Below are 21,065 nucleotides of genomic sequence, written 5' to 3'. Positions count from 1 at the left end.
ACTGCAGCTCTTCAAGCTAAGCACCCTTGGTTTTAACGGTTTTTAGACAAAGGAAACAAAGTCGCGAGACGTTTTCGTCTTGCGAAGCAAGCCCATAGGGAGATTCGTCTTGCGAGGCAAATCGAAAACGGAAAAACCTTTTGTCTAGCGAGTTTTTTGTCTTGCGAGGCATTCTTCTTGCGAGGTACCACTGTATGCCAGGCAGAAGCCCAACAGGTTAAAAGAGATGCCTCCACCAACTGTATCTTCTTCTTTTTGTATATAATTTTTAATAATTTTTTCTCTTTTGCAACTTAAAACACTCCTTTTACATCCTTAAGATATCAATGACTTCTTTTCATCTCTTTCCATGGTTCATTTTACATATCATAAATCCCTGCATATTTTTTAAAAAAACTATATCATTCAGTATTCCATTACTGCGTCCATCAAAACTTGTTTACACTGTTGAATTTATCTGAATGTTGCCAGAATTTTCTGCTGTACGCAATTATTTCCCATATATTCAATAAACGTTTTCCAACCTTCTTTAAACTTACGTTCTTCTGTGTTTGAGGAGTGTGCGTTTGTTGCTACCTACATATAAATAATAACAATCAGGGGCTTTCCCACTTCCATTTTAACAGCAATATGCCAGGCAGAAGTCCAACAGGTCAAACCCGCCTCCATCCACTGCGACTTCAATGCTTTAGGAGGAAGTGAATGAGTGTGCAATTTTTTTGTGTGGTTTTGCGTGTGTGGTGGGGATTGACCTGACCTGTTGGATTTCTGCCTGCAGGCGAGAGAAGCTCCCCCTCCCTCCTTCCCCACAGTCGCCCCTCCCCTCGTCTTACTTCTGATTGGCTCCTCCGCCTCCCTCCCCTTCCCAGTCCCTTCGCGGAAAAGGAGGGCGGGCGGGCGCTCGCGAGCGCTGATTGGCTCCGGCTGGCTCTCTGTTTCTCCCTCCCACGCCGCACCCCCGCCCATGCGCGGGCGGGCGCGCGCTGCCGCGGAACGCTGAGGCCGGCGCGCGCACGCGCAACACGCCGCCCTTTCTCTCTCTCTCTCTCTCTCTCTCTCTTTTTCCCCGGGTCTGGCATGCGGGAGCCGCGAGGCTGCGTGGCTGTTGCTGGGGCGGCCGGCTGGCTTGCAAAGCAGCGGGCAAATCAGGTCAGTGGAAGCGGGGCTGTGTGCATGGGTGGGGGTGGGGCGGGTGTCTCTCTCCCCCCCTTACCCTCCCCCCTTCCTTGCAAATCAGCGTTGCACCGCGTTTTACGGCATTGCAGCGCATATGCATTTTGCAATCTGTTGCAAATCTATTTTGCAATCTATTGCAGCTGCATTGTGCATCATTTGCTGCACCGCGCGCGCATCGCTGCTTTTTTTTTGCGCCTTGTCCGCCCGGCAACGGCATTGTGTGCTGCAAAGGCAAAGGGCGCCTCGCGCGCACGTGCAAGAGGGGAGAAGGCTCCGTCTGCAGTTGCAATGCACGCCCCGTTGTCCGCGTTGCATTTCCCCAGGTCGGGTTGCAAGAATCCGAAAAGGAAAGGCATGCATGGTTGCAAAAAAAAAGGAAGGCGCCGCCGCCGCGGAAGAGGGTGCGCCGCGGAAGCGTTGGGCGGGGCTGCTAAACTGCAAGCGAGAGAGAGAGAGATTTTGCAAAATTTAAAATAAAAACGGCTCGTGTGCGTTTCTGACGTGCAGGAGAGGAGCGGCGGGGTGAGGGAGGGCGCGCGCCTGTGCCATGCGGTGCACTCAAGAAACGGGGCGGGGGTGGAAGCAGGCGATCCTGCAGATAATCCCCACTCCCTCCAGGCCTCCGCCTTCCCTCTCGCCCCACTGGCTTTCCAGAGTGCGCAATCGGGTGAGGTGAAGGTTGAAAGAGGATCGCTGCTGTGGGGAGAGAGGGTGGGAGAGTGACTGGGGCCCATGCAACCCACAGCCAGTTTGCATGCTAGGTCTTTTGTCACCAAGCGCTCCTTTCCCTTCGTCCCCGATTGCACCAGCTTTGCGCCACCTGTGTGATTCTCCATCAGTGCAAAGGACCTTCTGGAGGGCAGAAAGCTGTCATCTTTTAAGTGCTTGCTTCCTTTATGAACTAGTAGCGCCTGGAATGTGGGTTGATGGCGGGCATCCATGTGGCAACGGGTTGGCGTGAGATGCACCCAACTGGTATCTGGAGTTCTTTGCTTTTCCACCCCCTGCTGCCTGCAGGATGCATGATGTTGCTGCAGATGGATAGGGAAGGCCCACTTCAGTTCATGTTGTTGTTGTTTAGTCGTGTCCGACTCTTCGTGACCCCCTGGACCAGAGCACGCTAGGCACTCCTGTCTCCCGCTGCCTCCCGCAGTTTGGTCAGACTCGTGTTTGTAGCTTCGAGAACACTGTCCCACCATCTCGTCCTCGGTCGTCCCCTTCTCCTTGTGCCCTCCATCTTTCCCAACATCAGGGTCTTTTCCAGGGAGTCTTCTCTTCTCATGAGGTGGCCAAAGTCTTGGAGCCTCAGCTTCAGGATCTGTCCTTCCAGTGAGCACTCAGGGCTGATTTCCTTCAGAATGGAGAGGTTTGATCTTCTTGCAATCCATGGGACTCTCAAGAGTCTCCTCCAGCACCAGAATTCAAAAGCATCCATTCTTCGGCGATCAGCCTTCTTGATGGTCCAGCTCTCACTTCCATACATCACTACTGGGAAAGCCATAGCTTTAACTATACGGACCTTTGTTGGCAGTTCAGTTCATACTGAGCACCAAACAGATGGACCCTTTACATGTCCTCCATGCGCTGATCGAGCTGTCTGGCTCAGGTTTGCAGCCAGTCGGAGAAACTTTAAGAGCATAAGAAGAGCTCTGCTGGACCAGGCCAGCATTCTGTTCTCACAGTGGCCAAGCCGATGAACCAGTGAGAAACCAGCAAGCAGGATTTGGTTTCCAGCAGCTGGCATTTGGGAGCATTGCTGTCTCTCACTGTGGCATAGCCATTGTGGCTTATAGCCCACTCACTGCCCTCTCTATATGAATGGGTAAAAAGGTAAAGGGATCCCTGACCATTAATTAGGTCCAGTCGTGGCTGACTCCGGGGTTGCGGCGCTCATCTTGCTTTTTTGGCCGAGGGAGCCGGCGTACAGATTCCGGGTCATGTGGCCAGCATGACTAAGCCGCTTCTGGCGAACCGGAGGAGCGCACGGAAACACCGTTTACCTTCCTGCTGGAGCGGTACCTATTTATCTACTTGCACTTTATGCCTTTGAACTGCTAGGTTGGCAGGAGCAGGGACTGAGCAACGGGAGCTCACCCCATTGCGGGGATTCGAACCGCCGACCTTCTGATCGGCAAGTGCTAGGCTCTGTGGTTTAACCCACAGCGCCACCTGCGTCCCACCATAAATGGGTATTATTAAAATATTATTAATTTCATTTCTATACCGCTTTACATTTCAAATTAAAAAAATCTCAGTAGTCTTATAATGACACATTGCAGTGTCAGACAAAACAACCCAGAATAAAACAAATTTCAGCGTCAAGGAAAATATTTTGGATCCTTCTCCAAGTGGGGGTGGTGGCCGTCCCTGCCTCGTGTGGGAGCATGTTCAGTAGTTTTAACTGTGGGTAGGCAAACGAAGGCCCGGGGCCGAATCCGGCCCAATCGCCTTCTCAATCCAGCCTGCGGACGTTCCGGGAATCAGCGTGTTTTTACACAAGCAGAATGTGTGCTTTATTTAAAATGCATCTCTGGCTTATTTGTGGGGCATAGGAATGCGTTCATTTTTTTAAAAAAATCAAAATACAGTGGTGCCCCGCAAGACGAATGCCTCGCAAGACGGAAAACTCGCTAGACGAAAGAGTTTTCCGTTTTGGAGGTGCTTCGCAAAACGAATCTCCTATTGGCTTGCTTCGCAAGACGACAATGTCTTGCGAGTTCCTGCTGGTTTTTTCCCCTCCCCCTTTTTCTAAGCCGCTTATCAGCTGATCCGATCAGCAGATAAGCCGCTAATCCGTTAATGGGCTTGCTTTGCAAGACGAAAAAACCGCTAGACGAAGAGAATCACAGAACGGATTCTTTTCGTCTTGCGAGGCACCACTGTATAGTCCAGCCCCCCACAAGGTCTGAAGGACAGTGGACCGGCCCCCTGCTGAAAAAGTTTGCTGGCCACTGGCTGTGTTCCATGTGAATAATTAGTACAGTCATACCTCGGGTTGAAGTAGCTTCAGGATAAGTATTTTTGGGTTGCGCGCTGCGGCGACCCGGAAGTAACGGGGCGCGTTACTTCCGGGTTTCGCCGCATGCGCAGACGCTCAAAATTATGTCATGTGCAGAAGTGGCGAATCGCGTTTGCAGGTTGCGTTCGCTTCTGGATGCGAACGGGCCTCTGGAACGGATCCCATTCGCATCCCGAGGTACCACTGTATTAGTAATAGAGCAATTTCATTTTAAAGAAAAAAAGTGCAAAGAATCCCTTGTGTGTTTTGCGACTGGCACGGGTCCAGTTGCGACCACGTGGAGATCTTTAGGTGCCAGACCGCAACCTTTCTTAAGCAGGTCAGAAGAAGAGCTTATTAAATGGGCCAGACTAATTGGGACAAAAAGGACTGATAATCCCGGGACCGGGGGGAGGGGACGCTGGAAGAGGATTGGATTGTTTTTATTCTCTCTTTTTTTTATCGTCAGAAATGTTTTTATGAAAGTTGCAAAAATGTTGAAATGAAATTACTGAAGTTTACTATACAGCGGAAAGGAGCAGCCAAGCATACTAGGACTCAATTTCTTGACTTTAAGAAAGCCGACTTCATAAAACTTAGGGAAGTGCTGGGTGAGATCCCATGGACAGTAATACTAAAAGGAAAGGGAGTTCATGATGGCTGGGAGTTTGTTAAGAGGGAGATAGTAAAAGCACAACGTCAGGCAATACCAATGAGACGGAAACATGGAAGGTGCCTAAAGAAGCCAGGGTGGCTATCTAAAGAACTTTTAACTGAGTTAAGATTAAAAAAGGATGTGTACAAAAAATGGAAAAGGGGGGAAACCACCAAAGAGGAATTCAAACAAATAGCCAGCACGTGTAGACACAAAGTCAGAAAAGCTAAAGCACAGAATGAACTCAGGCTCGCTAGAGAGGTTAAAAGCAACAAAAAAGGCTTTTATGGGTATGTTCGTAGCAAAAGGAAGAACAAAGAAACAGTGGGGTCACTCAGAGGAGAAGATGGTGAAATGCAAACAGGGGACACAGAAAGGGCTGAACTCCTCAATGCCTTCTTTGCCTCAGTCTTCTCCGATAAAGAAAACAATGCCCGACCTGAAGAATTTGGAGCAAATGATTCAGCAAAGGAAACACAGCCCAGAATAACTAAGGAGACAGTACAAGAATATTTGGCTAGTTTAGATGTATTCAAGTCTCCAGGGCCAGATGAACTGCATCCAAGAGTATTAAAAGAACTGGCAGATGTGATCTCAGAACCACTGGCAGTCATCTTCGAGAAATCCTGGAGAACAGGCGAAGTCCCGGCAGACTGGAGGAGGGCAAATGTTGTCCCTATTTTCAAAAAGGGGAAAAGAGAGGACCCAAATAATTACCGCCCAGTCAGTCTGACATCAATAGCAGGGAAGATTCTGGAGCAGATCATTAAGCAAACAGTCTGTGAGCACCTAGAAAGGAATGCTGTGATCACCAATAGTCAACATGGATTTCTGAAAAATAAGTCATGTCAGACTAACCTGATCTCATTTTTTGACAGAATTACAAGCCTGGTAGATGAAGGGAACTCAGTGGATATAGCCTACCTTGATTTCAGTAAGGCATTTGACAAGGTGCCCCATGATATTCTTGTAAAGAAGCTGGTAAAATGCGGTCTTGACTCTGCTACCACTCAGTGGATTTGTAACTGGCTGACTGACCGAACCCAAAGGGTGCTCATCAATGGTTCCTCTTCATCCTGGAGAAGAGTGACTAGTGGGGTGCCACAGGGTTCTGTCTTGGGCCCGGTCTTATTTAACATCTTTATCAACGACTTGCATGATGGACTCAAGGGCATCCTGATCAAATTTGCAGATGACACCAAACTGGGAGGGGTGGCTAACACCCCAGAGGACAGGATCACACTTCAAAACGACCTTGACAGATTAGAGAACTGGGCAAAAACAAACAAAATGAATTTTAACAGGGAGAAATGTAAAGTATTGCACTTGGGCAAAAAAAAATGAGAGGCACAAATACAAGATGGGTGACACCTGGCTTGAGAGCAGTACATGTGAAAAGGATCTAGGAGTCTTGGTTGACCACAAACTTGACATGAGCCAACAGTGTGACGCGGCAGCTAAAAAAGCCAATGCAATTCTGGGCTGCATCAATAGGAGTATAGCATCTAGATCAAGGGAAGTAATAGTGCCACTGTATTCTGCTCTGGTCAGACCACACCTGGAGTACTGTGTCCAGTTCTGGGCACCACAATTCAAGAAGGACACTGACAAACTGGAACGTGTCCAGAGGAGGGCAACCAAAATGGTCAAAGGCCTGGAAACGATGCCTTATGAGGAACGGCTAAGGGAGCTGGGCATGTTTAGCCTGGAGAAGAGGAGGTTAAGGGGTGATATGATAGCCATGTTCAAATATATAAAAGGATGTCACATAGAGGAGGGAGAAAGGTTGTTTTCTGCTGCTCCAGAGAAGCGGACACGGAGCAATGGATCCAAACTACAAGAAAGAAGATTCCACCTAAACATTAGGAAGAACTTCCTGACAGTAAGAGCTGTTCGACAGTGGAATTTGCTGCCAAGGAGTGTGGTGGAGTCTCCTACTTTGGAGGTCTTTAAGCAGAGGCTTGACAACCATATGTCAGGAGTGCTCTGATGGTGTTTCCTGCTTGGCAGGGGGTTGGACTCGATGGCCCTTGTGGTCTATTCCAACTCTATGATTCTATGATTCTACTAGGCTCTTGTAAGAATTAGGTAAAAAGGTAATGGTTATGAAAAGCTGGTATAAATAAGATTTAAATTTTAAGTTTTACGGTTTAATATAAGATAAGATGAAAATAGAGCAAGGTAATGTATTGACAGAATATTACGAATTATGGAAAGGATTTGCTGTGACAATTATCAATCAAGATACAAGAGATGGGAGGAGGAGGAGGTCATGGAAAGAAGGTAAAGAAAGTGGAGAATGTGGAAACGATGGTTTTATTTTTTATTTTTTATTTCTGTTTTTGTCTTCTTTTTTTCTGTAATTTTGTCTTTTTCTTTTCTCTGTGATTTTAAAAATTCTTTTTTCAATATCATTTAAAAAAACAACAACAGAAGAAGAGCTTATTCATTGCATTTAAATCCTACCTTTATTTCCAGGGACTACATGGGTCACGCCCCCCCCCCCAAAGTTGATCCCTATAACAACCAGGCAGGGCGGGTTAAAAGGCTGCGACTGATTCCAGAGTCACCCAGTGAGGTTCGCAATGGAGTGGGGGTTTGAACCCTGATCTCCCAGTGCGTAGTCTGGCTCTCTTAACCACTACACCCCACCGGCTTCCTAGAAGACATTTGCTATGGGGCAGCTCTACAAATCAAGTAGGCAAATAAATACAGGGAAAGCCAATTGCCACTTAAGAGAAGGGCTTGAAATACTCTCCTTGAAGCCCGAATTCGTTTTACTCTGGATCGTTTTATTTGCTGGTTTAATGTGTTGTGAACCACTTTGAGATTTTCTTTATATAGTGGAATAGAAATGTAATGAATAATATTAATAAATCCCATTGGAGTGGGGGGGGGACAGGCTGCCTAGACTTTCTGTGGTGGCGACTATAATGTAGGTTTAAGCTGCCATTTGGCGATTATCTTATATGCCTGAGTTTCTAACACTGCCCCATTTCCAGCTCCAGATTAGGATCAGGAAATTTTCCAGGGCTTTCATTTTTCTGTGCAAGGTTTTCCATTTCTTAAGTTCGTTAGGAGCAATGAGTGGGTGCCAGCAGCTGCTACTGCAATATCTGGCAAGCTTCGCCACTGCAAAGTTTTGAGCTTTGTTTACTAAATAGAAGTAAAACAAACACGCCGAGTTGGATTACTCTCTAGGGCATCAGGAAATTTGCCCATGCAAGCCTAGTTTGTCTAGAGAGATCGCCAAAAGCCCACGTCACCAAAACTGGAGAAGGGGGTTGATTTGGACGCTGGGTGTGCAGAGGGAGATTTATGCACAAGCATCGCAAGATAACAGTGAAAGCATTTTGGGTTGCACAGTTGACATGCTTTTAGTAAATGTGGCAAAAGGCTAGGAACTGTTGGTCTCTCCTCGTCTGATTTAGTCGCCTGCTCTGACTTCTGAGTCCTTAGCACACATTTTTATATATATATATTTAATAGTTTTTTAACATACCATTTTTAACAGTAATTAAACATGCTTTTAAATCTTTACAGTTTTTTAGACTTCCATCAATCCTGTCTGAAAATTTTCCAATCTAATCTCTTAGTATACATTTCTTTTTTTCCTTATTACATTTAAATCTCATAACTTACATCTTTATTCATTATCTATTTTGTAACATTTCACATATTTCTCCTTGCAAAACTTCTTGTCCATGCTAGCGTAATTTGTTGATTACAATTGCTCTTCAGATAGTTCATATACTTTTTCCAATCTTCTGTGAATCTCTGGTCCCGCAGGTTTCAAATCCTTCCTGTCATTTTGTCCAATTCTGCATAATCCATTAATTTTATCTGCCATTCTTCTTTCGTCCTTAGCACACATTTCTTGCATGCTTTCAAACGTTCTTCACAGTCGGTCTAGAATAGGAATAATAATAATAATAATAATAATAATAATAATAATAATAATAATAATAATTTATTATTTATACCCCGCCCATCTGGCTGGTTTTTCCCAGCCACTCTGGGCAGCTTCCAACAGAACATTTAAAAACTGATAAAACATCAAACTTTAAACACTTCGCTAAACAGGGCTGCCTTCAGATGTCTTCTAAAAGTCAGGTAGTTGTTTATTTCCTTGACATCTGATGGGAGCAGGGAGCATGTCCTGCAGATCTTGTTGAACGCCATCTCCCATCAGGCCTAGCTTGCTACATTAGGAAGAACTTCCTGACAGTAAGAGCTGTTTGACAGTGGAATTTGCTGCCAAGGAGTGTGGTGGAGTCTCCTTCTTTGGAGGTCTTTAAGCAGAGGCTTGACAACCATATGTCAGGAGTGCTCTGATGGTGTTTCCTGCTTGGCAGGGGGTTGGACTCGATGGCCCTTGTGGTCTCTTCCAACTCTATGATTCTATACATTGTCCATGGCCTTGAGAGATTTGAAGATGGCTATGCTATCTCCTATGCTTTTGAATTCTGGTGCTGGAGGAGACTCTTGAGAGTCCCATGGACTGCAAGAAGATCAAATCTATCCATTCTGAAGGAAATCAGCCCTGAGTGCTCACTGGAAGGATAGATCATGAAGCTGAGGCTCCAATACTTTGGCCACCTCGTGAGAGGAGAAGACTCCCTGGAAAAGACCCTGATGTTGGGAAAGATGGAGGGCACAAGGAGAAGGGGACGACGGAGGACGAGATGGTTGGACAATGTTCTCGAAGCGACCAGCATGAGTTTGACCAAACTGGGGGAGGCAGTGGAAGACAGGAGTGCTGGCGCGCTCTGGTCCAGGGGGTCACGAAGAGTCAGACATGACTAAACGACTAAACAACAAAAATCCTATCTCCTCTCAGTCTCCTTTCCCAAGCTAAACTTACGCAGCTCCCTCAACCGTTCCTCATCAGGCTTAGTTTCCTAAGGAGCTTGGGGGGGGCTGCCTTATTATACCATTAGTTCAATGATTCTTGAGGATTTCTGTTAGGAGCTGCTGGGGATCGAACCTTTGACCGTCTGCTTGCAGGGCAGATAAGCCTACCACTGAGCTATGGCCCTCCTTAGCACCTGGAGGTTCCTAATTCTTGGTCTTGAACAGTGTCCAAAGTCCAGCTGTTTTTGGACTACAACTCCCATCGTCCCTAGCTAGCAGGACAAGTGGCCTGGGATGATGGGAACTGTAGTTCAAAAAACAGCTGAAGACTCGGTTTGAGAAACACTGGTTTGGAAGGTTTGCATTTCTTTTTAAAGTGAAAGGGGAGAATTCTTCCAATTTTGCAAATACTGCATTCCATTCCCTGGTGTCGCCTACATTTTGGTGAAATCATGTTACCCGCTAAAGCCCTAGGTGCAGAATCTGGCATGTACACCTCCTACAAGCCCTTTGGGTGCTTTTTCATTTCTTAAAAAGCATTGCCGTCGCAGGTCTTTGTGTGTAATTATTGAGGGGAAGTGCGTGGAACAGGTCTCAATGTTTTGATTTCTGGGGATAGAGTTGAGAGATGACCTAACCTGGGGAGAACACAGCAAAGACCTGATGAAGAGAGCACAGCAGAGGTTATATTTTCTGAGAATCCTCCAGAAAAACAATCTCTCAAAGGACCTGTTGATGGCATTTTACCATTGTACTGTGGAGAGCGTATTAACTTACGGTCTGTGTGTGTGGTTTGGGAGTTGCACGGCCAGGGGGAAAACAATGCTTTCCAGGGTTGTAAAGACTGCGGAGAGAATAATTGGGTGCACTCTTCCCACCTTGGATCAAATCTATGCTTCCAGGTGCCATAAGAAAGCTGCAGAGATAGCGCAGGACACTGCGCACCCCGGAAATGATCTCTTTCAGCTTCTGTCTTCTGGAAGAAGGTCCAGGGTTATAAAGACAAGGACTAGCCATCTGAGAAACAGTTTCTATCCAAATGTGATTTTGGTTTTAAACGGAGTGTAAGGAGTCTCTATGGGAGTAAAAAGGTAAAGGGGACCCCTGACCATTAGGTCCAGTCATGACCAACTCTGGGGTTGCAGCGCTCTTCTCGCTTTACTGGCCGAGGGAGCCGGTGTACAGCTTCTGGGTCATGTGGCCAACATGACTAAGCTGCTTCTGGCGAACCAGAGCAGCGCACAGAAACGCCGTTTACCTTCCCACCGGAACAGTACCTATTTATCTACTTGCACTTTGACGTGCTTTCAAACTGCTAGGTTGGCAGGAGCAGGGACCGAGCAACGGGAGCTCACCCCATCATGGAGATTCGAACCGCCGACCTTCTGATCGGCAAGTCCTAGGCTCTGTGGTTTAACCCACAGCGCCACCCGCGTCCCCTCTATGGGAGTATATTGTATTTAAAATGGGGTATCAGAGTTTTATCAGGCTAACCAGATTGGGATAGCTGGGATAGCAGGCTTATTGGTTTTTGAATTTTCTTATGTAGATTTTTCAGTTTCGTTGTTCTGTATGGGACAGCGACAATAAAGATCGTATCGTAGTACATCCTGCGCTGTCTGCTGACGGCATTCAGTGCCAAATGTGCGCCGTGGGAGACCTAGAATTGGGTGTCAATCACAAGACTTGTCTGCGCATCGAAAGGAACGCCTGTGGCTTAGGGGGCTCGCTTTGAGCTCCTTGGCTCTGTGTTCAATGCCCTGCTCTTAAATCCCAGGGTTAAGGAGATAGAAATGGCATTCCTGGAAGTTGGCTTCACAGCTGTGACATCTGTATCACAAACGTCTCCTGGAAAACCAAGCCTGGGAATAAGCAGAGATGATAGAGGCTCAAGTCACACAGAAGAGGGAAGAGATGTGGCAGGGCAGCCATCAGGTGGAGATAACAGAATCGCAGTTGTAGAGTCGGAAGGGACCCCCGCGGTCATCTAGACCAACCCCCTGCAATGCAGGAATCCTGCCCAAAGCCTTTCTCTGGGTGGGCTCGACCCACCAGCCTCCTGGTTAACAGCCAGAGATTCTCTTGACACATTAATAATAATAATAAAAATTTATTTACTGTATTTTTCGCTCTATAAGATGCACCCGACCATAAGACGCAGCTAGTTTTAGAGGAGAACAAGAAAAAAAAATTCTTTCCCTCTCTGCCCAGCGCCTCTCCAGCGAAGCGAAGTCAGAACAGCAAGAGGGATTGCTGCACAGCGAAAGCACCGATCCCTCTCGCTCTCCTGGCTTCAGCGCAGCCTGCATTCGCTCCATAAGACGCACACACATTTCCCCATACTTTTTAGGAGGGGAAAAGTGCGCCTCATAGAGCGAAAAATATGGTATACCCTGCCCTTCCCGGTTTAAAAACCAGGCTCAAGGTAACCAAACAGCAAATATAAAACATTGATTAAAATGCGACTTAAAAACAGCATAAAATATAACAGAAAGTGCAGCATCAATATCAATAAAATTCTAAAATTCAGGGGTCGTTTTGGGGAAAAACAACAACAAAAACCAGTCAGTAGACATCAAATGACCACCAGGGCTAACTGGCCAAGTTGTTCCAACTAGGACCAGCAAGGAGACCAGGGAAGAATTTAAATGCGGGCTCCCAGAAAGGGTTTCTTCATAGAAGAGGAAAGGGAAAAGGGAATAGAGGATCAGGCTAATTCACATTGAGCCGCAAGAGGGATGCTCCAGCTCTGGGTTTTCTGCATCAGCCAGGGGCTTGCATTACAAACTCGCTCCCTCCCATCTCTGTGGTTTCGTTGAGCACGGGGTGCTGTGGGTTTGTTTGATGCTGAGATGCGCAAACGCCACCCGTATCTGCAAACGATACTGCATTTCCGCGAGAGCGCATGTCGATTGGAAAATCGGTTCCCATGCAAGAAGTGCTGAGCGTTCGGTGATGCTTCCCCCGCCTCTCTCTAGCTTACCTGCATGCTGTTCCGCATTTCATCTCCCAAGACCTGCAAAATCAGCAAATAAATTTGCCAGGTGACGGGCGCCACCACATCCAGAGCCATCAGATCATTAAACTGTGATGCAATGCCCTCATGGTTCGCATGTTCACTCCAGCGCCAAAGATGGGTATGCTGGTTATACACCTGATGTTTAGAAAACAGCTCTGTTATTTTGTCAAATGTTTGCATCTCACCATTTAAAGTGCCATTTGGGTCCTGTAGGTTCATAAAGCAGGTACAGTGGTGCCTCGCAAGACGAAATTAATTTGTTCTGCAAGTTTTTTCTTCTTGCGAGTTTTTCGTCTTGCGAAGCACGGTTTCCCATAGGAATGCATTGAAAATCAATCAATGCGTTCCTATGGAGACCGTCCGGGGACAGAGGGGAAGCGCCGCGCGCTTTCCCCTCTGTCCCCGGACCTGTTTAAAGCAAGGGAAGGGGCAGCGGGGAGAATCGCTTCTCCCCGTTGCCACCCCTTGGTTCAAAAGGGGTCCGGGGAGAGAGGGGAAGGTGCGCACGCCTTCCCCTCTGTCCCCTCTTTTGAAGCAAGGGGCGGAGGGGAGAAGATCGCTTCTCCCTGTTGCCGCCCCTTGGTTCAAAAGGGGTCCGGGGAGAGAGGGGAAGGTGCGCACACCTTCCCCTCTGTCCCCTCTTTTGAAGCAAGGGGCGGAGGGGAGAAGATCGCTTCTCCCCGTTGCTGCCCCTTGGTTCAAAAGCGGTCCAGGGAGAGAGGGGAAGGTGCGCGCGCCTTCCCCTCTGTCCCCGGAGATTGCGGGGCTGGCAACGGGGAGAAGTGATCTTCTCCCCGCCGCCCCTTGCTTCAAAAGAGGTCCGGGGACAGCACGGAAGACACGCTGCACTTCCCCGCTATCCCCGGAGCTTGCGGGGCAAGCTTCGTTTTGCGAAGCAAGCCCATAGGGAAATGCGTCTTGCGAAGCAGCTAAGAAAACGAAAAACTCCTTTGTCTAGCGAGTTTTTCGTCCTCTGAGGCGTTCATCTTGCAGGGCACCACTGTATACTGTTCCCACGGTGGGAAAGGGTTTAAAGACATTGCCAAAGGGGTTTGGATCCTGCAGTGTTAAATGACACCGTTTAATGGATCCTGCAGGGTTAAATGACACCATTTAACCCAGGCATGTTCCAAATCCGGCCCGGGGGCCTAACCCTGCCTGCCCATCGGTTTAATCCGGTCCCTTTGGCGGTTTATTTCGTGGGGGGGGGAATCCTAAAAGGTCAACAACTTCAATCCCAAAAAAAGAAAGGTCAACAACTTTGGGGGAAAATCCTAAAAGAAGGTCAACAACTTGCATCCTTAAAAAAAAGGTCAACGACTTTGGTTGGTCCTCACACATGTTCACTTCACCAAATCTGGCCCTCTTTGAAAAAAAAGTTTGGATTTAACCTGTTCGAATATCTTGTGTTGATTTTTGCTGAGCTGCTTGGCTAAACTAGAAAGCTTGATTTTTGACATTGTGGCATTGCTTGCTTTCCCTTATGGCATAATTCTTAAATCTCAACCCCTTGCAATGCAAAACTGCGCAGCTGCCCCATACGGGGATCAAACCTGCAACCTTGGCAGTACAGTGGTACCTCGGGTTAAGAACTTAATTCGTTCTGGAGGTCCGTTCTTAGCCTGAAACTGTTCTTAACCTGAAGCACCACTTTAGCTAATGGGGCCTCCCGCTGCTGCCGCGCCACCAGAGCGCGATTTCTGTTCTCATCCTGAAGCAAAGTTCTTAACCCGAGGTACTATTTCTGGCTTAGCGGAGTCTGTAACCTGAAGCATCTGTAACCCAAGGTACCACTGTACAGTCAAACCCCGGGTTACAGATGCATCAGGTTGTGGGTTTTTTGGGTTACGGACTCGCCGAAACCTGGAAGTACCGGAACGGGTTACTTCTGGGCTTCGGCGGTCACGCATGCACAGAAGCACTAAATTGCGCTATGCGCAGAAGCACCGAATTGCAACGTGCGTGTGCACACGGGGTTCTGCGGGTTGCAAACGTGTTCCCTGCACGGATTACATTCGCAACCCGAGCATCCACTGTACATCAGCACCACGCTCTAACCATCCAAGCTGTCCAGGCTTTCTGTGTCCCTGTCTCAGTTATCCTCTCCCACACCTGATTTTCTGCTCCATGGCCATGCTTCTGCCTCTATTAGAAGCCTTTGATGTAGTCACAATTTCATTCCTGCCTTTGGGAAGCTCATTTCTGAACCCTGCAGGGTCCTCTCTAGCCTGTCGATTGCTAATTTCTGCTGTTGCTGGAGGAACGGCGGTTTCTCCCAGGGTGCCGGGAGGATGGAGACTTCATTCTCTCCAAAATTGATGTCATCATTGGATGTAATCAGACAGAACATTCGAAGCCACTTTCCCCCTCTGCTTGTTCCATCCCGTGCCGCTAGCAAACTCTCCCTCATAATAACCTGAAGCTAATTTTCCTCGCTCTCGCCGTAGAGCTGGAGTGAAATGCATTATTTGCAAAGATGACACTTATTTGAGCAAACCTGTGCATATTTCCTATTTGGATTTTTCATTTCGTTTTCCCATTGCAACGTCTTCCCCATGGCCCTTATTTTTTAGTGCTATTTTTCCAAATTTGTTTGAAGTTGATGTTGGATTTTCCCGTAGCAAAATGGAAGCCAGTCGTAGGAGGTAGAGGATAGCGAATGCTGGACAGAGGAACAAGTTCTCTGAATCTGTTCTCAGACATTAAGACTTTCCGCATTATTCTTTTTTTAAGACTCCAAATTGCTTTTTTCTCCCCATGTAAGCATAACAGTTTTGCAATCTCCCAGTTCATTTGTAGTTCTGCCCACTTTGCTTCCTGTCCTGCGATTCTCTCTCGTCTTCAATATATGATTCTAAGATTGCTTTTTTTTTGGGGGGGGGGGGGTAATAAGATTTCTTTACATCCTCTTTTCATGTCCACCACCAGCTTCAATTTACTGTCTTGCTGTCTAAATTCTCCTCTGTTCTTTGTTTCCAGGTGTCTTTGAAATCGGGTTTGGGTGGGGAGGAGCGGAATTCATTGTACCGTCCTGCCTTTGCCAACTTGGCACCCTCCAGATGTTTGGGGCTATAGCCCTATGGGAATAAAAAGAATTTTAGTTGGAAGGGACCCAAGGAGTCATCTGGCTCAACCCTTGGCAGTTCTATAGTCTAAAACATCTGGAGCATCTCAGCTTTGTGAAGAAAATTCAAATACAATGGTACCTTGGTTCTCAAACGCCTTGGCACAGAACAACTTGGAACCCAAACACTGCAAACCCGGAAGTAAACGTTCCGGTTTGCAAACTTTTTGGGAAGCTGAATATGCTCCGTTTTGAGTGCTATGCTTCTGTTTCGAGTGTTATGCTGAGGTGTGTCTGTTTTTGCAATTTATTTTGCATGTTTGTTTTTGTGGCTTTTTGTTTTGTTTTTGTGACTGTGGAATCCAGCTCAGCTACTGATCGATCAATAGTGTGACTGCAGTACACTGGTAGTACATCTAGTACAGGGGTCTGCAACCTTTAAGACAAAAAGAGCCACTTGGACCCGTTTTTGAAGGGGAAAAAAACCTGGGAGCCGCAAAACCATTGCGACATTTAAAACAAATATATCTCCGGAGCCGCGATCTGACAGCGGGCGGGAAGGTGACATCGGGACGGTGCGTGACTAACGCACGCACCGCCCCCATGCGATGTCACAGCCAGTACAGCGCCCGCCACAGTGGGGAGTGTCGGGGCGCACAATGTGCCTCTTCCCCTCGCTAGTATCCGTCCCAGAGCCGCGGCAAAGGTGTAAAAGAGCCACATGCGGCTCCGGAGTCGCGGGTTGCAGACCCCTGATCTAGTACACTGGATCAATGGTCTTGTTAAATAGTAAAATTCATGTTAAATTGCTATTTTAGGGGTTGGAACGGGTTAATCCATTTTGCATTACTTTCTAGGGGAAAATAAAAAGTGCTACCGTCGCGTGACTAGGCATTCTTTTTTGGCACCTAAACCCAGGACCCAGAAGCCATTTGGCTCCTAGCTTTTTTCTCCTAGTTTCTAACACTGGCTGTGACTTAAAAAATAAATAAATTCTAAAACAAGGCTGAAACATGGTGTTATTTAGAAGAAGCTATTAATTAGAGAGGGACACGGGTGGCGCTGTGGGTTAAACCACAGAGCCTAGGACTTGCCAATCAGAAGTTCGCGGTTCGAATCTTTGTTACGGGGTGAGCTCCCGTTGCTCGGTCCCTGCTCCTGCCAACATAGTTCAAAAGCACGTCAAAGTGCAAGTAGACAAATAGGGATTGCTCCGGCGGGAAGGTAAACGGCGTTTCCGTGCGCTGCTCTGGTTCGCCAGAAGTGGCTTAGTCATACTGGCCACATGACCCGGAAACTGTACGCCGGCTCCCGCGTCCCAAGGTTGCAGTTAGGCATTGGTTAATTTTGGTTGGTGGAGGGGATGTGGTTGGCTGTGCCTACCCCTCCAATGCTGCTGCTGCAAGAATATTCCATTAAAGGAATCCAGGGGCTCGTCATGCTCTTGTCCGAATCCCTGGGAAGGGGCTAGGGCCACGCAAGAGCCCCTGGGAACATTTGGGGAGAGGTGAGAGCCTGGCACCCAGCTGTAGTCTCTCCCCAAAAATGTTTACCCTTGCTGACTTCCGCAGGCTTACAGTTGTTAGTTCTGTTCCTACCTCTATGTGGGAACAGATAGTCGCTAACCAATGCCTACACAACCACTCACATACTGTAATTCAATAAAGTTGTGGCCCAAATTATGCCAAAAACCAAAACAAAAGTGGTGTGTGAACTGTGTCTTTATTTGGGCGTTGACACGCAAACCTGCTACCTCTTCGTCTCCTCTAAACTAAAAACACGCCGCGCTCTGCAGCTTTTTCTCATTGCAGCGCCGCTGCACTCAATCGAGGCGCAGGGCTGCCTTAACGCTGTTTGCAACGTCACTTTCTAATTGCAATCTGCGTCCTTGTTGCTGTGCAGCGGGGAGGAAAGCTTGGGAAACCTGGGAGATCTGAGGCTCCATTAATGAGCTGAACTGATTAGTAGTAGCGGCTTAGCAGGGGAGGAACGCTTTGGCCGGGCACTCGAGAACGCAGCTCCCACTTTTATCGGGCCTTGAAGAGACAGCTGCAGACTTCTGAGCGGGGCAACAGATGCTGGTTTCAAGAGGTGCTTTCTACGTCTTTTTGTCTAGCGATACAAAGGATGCCTTCTTTTTTCTTAAAGATTTTCTTGTTTTACAAAAGCGTGTGCAATCTCTCGCTCTCGTATATTTCCCCCCCATGTAACATTTATACAAATCAGTTTCATTTGTTGAGACGTTGGGAAGAAAAGGGGGAAAGATGAGTGGGGATGAGGTCGGGTGGCGATGTTTCTATTTTACTTACTATATGTAGGGTTTGGTGTCAGGGTCGCTTGTGCAGGTTCTTTGCTGTTTACTTGTGTTCCTTTGGTAGTGAGAGAGGTTGGGGTTGGCCTAGGGTGTGGTTATTCATTTGCAGTTGGCTGTGGTGGTCTTTGTTTTCATGTGGGGTGGGTGGGTGCTTTGGGTCAGGTTAGCCATATGCTGTTAGTGGATTATTGCCATTGTCTTGTTGGGCTGTGTATGTGTTAAAGGGGAGCTATACCGGGGCGAAGGCGTCTTCTTCTATTTCTCCCTGTGTCAGTTACAGTTTATTGGTTAATTTTTCTAGTAGGGCTGTTTCCCATACTATTTTGTACCATTGGTCCAGGCTTACTCCTGACAGGTCTCTCCAGTGTCTGGCTATGGTGTTTCTGGCTGCTGAAAGTAGGTGGGTTATGAATTCTTTGTGGTGTAAGTGGGCATTATTGTCTTGGAAGATGTTTGTTGTTGTTTGGTCATGTCCGACTCTCGTGTCATGACCCCATGGACCAGAGCATTCCAGGCACTCCTGTCTTCCACTGCCTCCCGCACTTTGGTCAAACTCATGCTGGTAGCTTTGAGAGCACTGTCCAACCATCTCGTCCTCCGTCATCCCCTTCTCCTTGTGCCCTCCATCTTTCCCAGCATCAGGGTCTTTTCCAGGGAGTCTTCTCTTCCCATGAGGTGGCCAAATTCTTGGAGCCTCAGCTTCAGGATCTGTCCTTCCAGTGAGCACTCCGGGCTGATTTCCTTCAGAATGGAGAGGTTTGATCTTCTTGCAGTCCATAGGTGACCCGGCACTCCCATTTCTTTAAGAACTTGCCATAGTTTGCTGTGGTCGACACAATCAAAGGCTTTTGCATGGTCAATGAAGCAGAAGTAGATGTCTTTCTGGAACACTCTAAGCTTTCTCCATAATCCAGCGCATGTTTGCAATTTGGTCTCTGGTTCCTCTGCCCCTTTGAAATCCAACTTGCACAACATCGCCACAGTCGCTCCTTCCAAACTTCCTTGCACAAAATCCCAACTCTCCACAGCCCTCAATGGTCAGTACAAGGACCCCTGCAATTGCACTTGCAAAGGTTTGTGGGATCACTAGGCACTGTTTTTACACATTATTTTGACCTTTCTGGGCTATTTGGGGGGCGTTTTTGCCATTTTTAAAGTCACTTTTGGATTCAGCATGCGTGCGTGGCTGCGCATAAATTGGTCCTTGCCCATATTTTTTATTTATTTTCAGAATGAAATTTTTTTTCATGAATGAAATATTTATTTTCAAAATGAGAGCAGAGAGTGTCAGGTGATACTGATTGCAGTCCCGGTTGTGAACCAGAATCGCCTTTCAAACAGAGCGCTACTCGTTTATAATTATATTTTGGAAATAGTTCATGTTCTTAAGTAGCTGCGTTGTTTTGTACTTTCTGGGTGTCCCGTGATCATACTATAAAGTCACTGTGTTCTATGTTATAAATCAAGCATTGCTAAGAGTTGCTGCTTTTCTGTTTTCAAGTGCATTTTTTATCAATAAAAAAATTTGGCGTGGTGCAAGCTGATTTTTATTCTGAAAATGTGGTCCTGAGAATAAAGTTTGAGAACCACTGTATTTGCATATGCATGCTCCCTGGGCAGGTTTTGACTCAGCATGCCTCTTTCACAAGGTAGGAGCATAATGCAAAACGTTTGGTCGTGCACTAGAGAAGTATCTGTTTAGAGACAAGGTGCAATTATGAAATTAATGGATTTCTGTCTGTCTCCGTACGTTTTCATGGACAGCAAGCAGAATCGTCAGTCAACAAATCGTTGTCTTTATTACATGCCGGGTTGGCAATTGGCAAAAGAGTGGCTTCAGTCCAAGAAAGATTAATAAGGACAAAGTCCCAAAGGCTGAATTGATAGAGGTTAGTTGAAAATAAAGTTCGCCTCCACTGCTTTCAAAGAGAGTTAGTCATAGCAGGATGGATTGGGGGCCAGTGCTTCTCTATGAGACAGAGTATGGCCATAATTCAACTGGACTTTAGGGCTATTTAAATACCACTGATTCCTGTGAGCGATTAAAGCAAACTCTCCCTCTGAAGCCATTGCAAGTTTAAAATGACTTGTGTCTTAAAGCAATCGATATGTTCCGTTGACAGGAATAAATGCTTATAACTTGATGCAATGACGCAAGACCTATCTTGTCCCCTTTCTTTCACAAAGAAGCATAGCTGTCAACGTTTCCCTTTTTTTAAGGGAAATTCCCTTATTCCGAATAGGGTTCCTTGCAAGAAAAGGGAAAAGTTGGCAGCTATGCAAAGAAGCAGACCAAGTTCAGTAAACCAATCTAGGCATCAGTCCACACCATTGTTAAGTTGCCAACAAAGGTCCGTATGGTTAAAGCTATGGTTTTCCCAGTAGCAGTGTATGGAAGTGAGAGCTGGACCATAAAGAAGGCTGATCGCCGAAGAATTGATGCTTTTGAATTCTGGTGCTGGAGGAGACTCTTGAGAGTCCCATGGACTGCAAGAAGATCAAACCTCTCCATTCTGAAGGAAATCAGCCCTGAGTGCTCACTGGAAGGACAGATCCTGAAGCTGAGGCTCCAAGACTTTGGCCACCTCATGAGAAGAGAAGACTCCCTGGAAAAGACCCTGATGTTGGGGAAGATGGAGGGCACAAGGAGAAGGGGACGACAGAGGACGAGATGGTTGGACAGTGTTCTCGAAGCTACCAGCATGAGTTTGACCAAACTGCGGGAGGCAGTGGAAGACAGGAGTGCCTGGCGTGCTCTGGTCCATGGGGTCACGAAGAGTCGGACACGACTAAACAACAACAACAACAGTTTGGTGTCTGAACGGGTAAACTGTGACTTGCAACCAGGCAGCAAACCTAGAATGAGAAACCAACAGTGTTAGAAACTCGGATATATAAGCTTGGTGCTAAGTGGCTGAAGCTCCCAAAACGAAATGTCTAGTTGGGCCATATAGCTCTAAAGTCTTACTTTTCAAGTGTAAAATA

General features: G+C 47.0%; 1 protein-coding gene across 1 annotated transcript in view; it reads left to right on the top strand.

The window, feature by feature from the left end:
- Positions 1–979: 979 nt before the first annotated feature.
- PTP4A3 (protein tyrosine phosphatase 4A3) overlaps positions 980–21,065 on the top strand; it is a 101,302-nt gene continuing 81,216 nt past the window's right edge. Inside the window, exon 1 of the mRNA XM_081205260.1 lies at positions 980–1,149. The gene's annotated coding sequence lies outside the window, so the exon portion shown is untranslated. The remainder of the gene's footprint in view (positions 1,150–21,065) is intronic.

The sequence above is a fragment of the Podarcis bocagei genome (assembly GCF_964188305.1).
Source record: "Podarcis bocagei genome assembly, chromosome: 8".
Lineage (NCBI taxonomy): Eukaryota > Metazoa > Chordata > Lepidosauria > Squamata > Lacertidae > Podarcis > Podarcis bocagei.
This window is presented reverse-complemented; position numbering and strand designations above follow the sequence as displayed.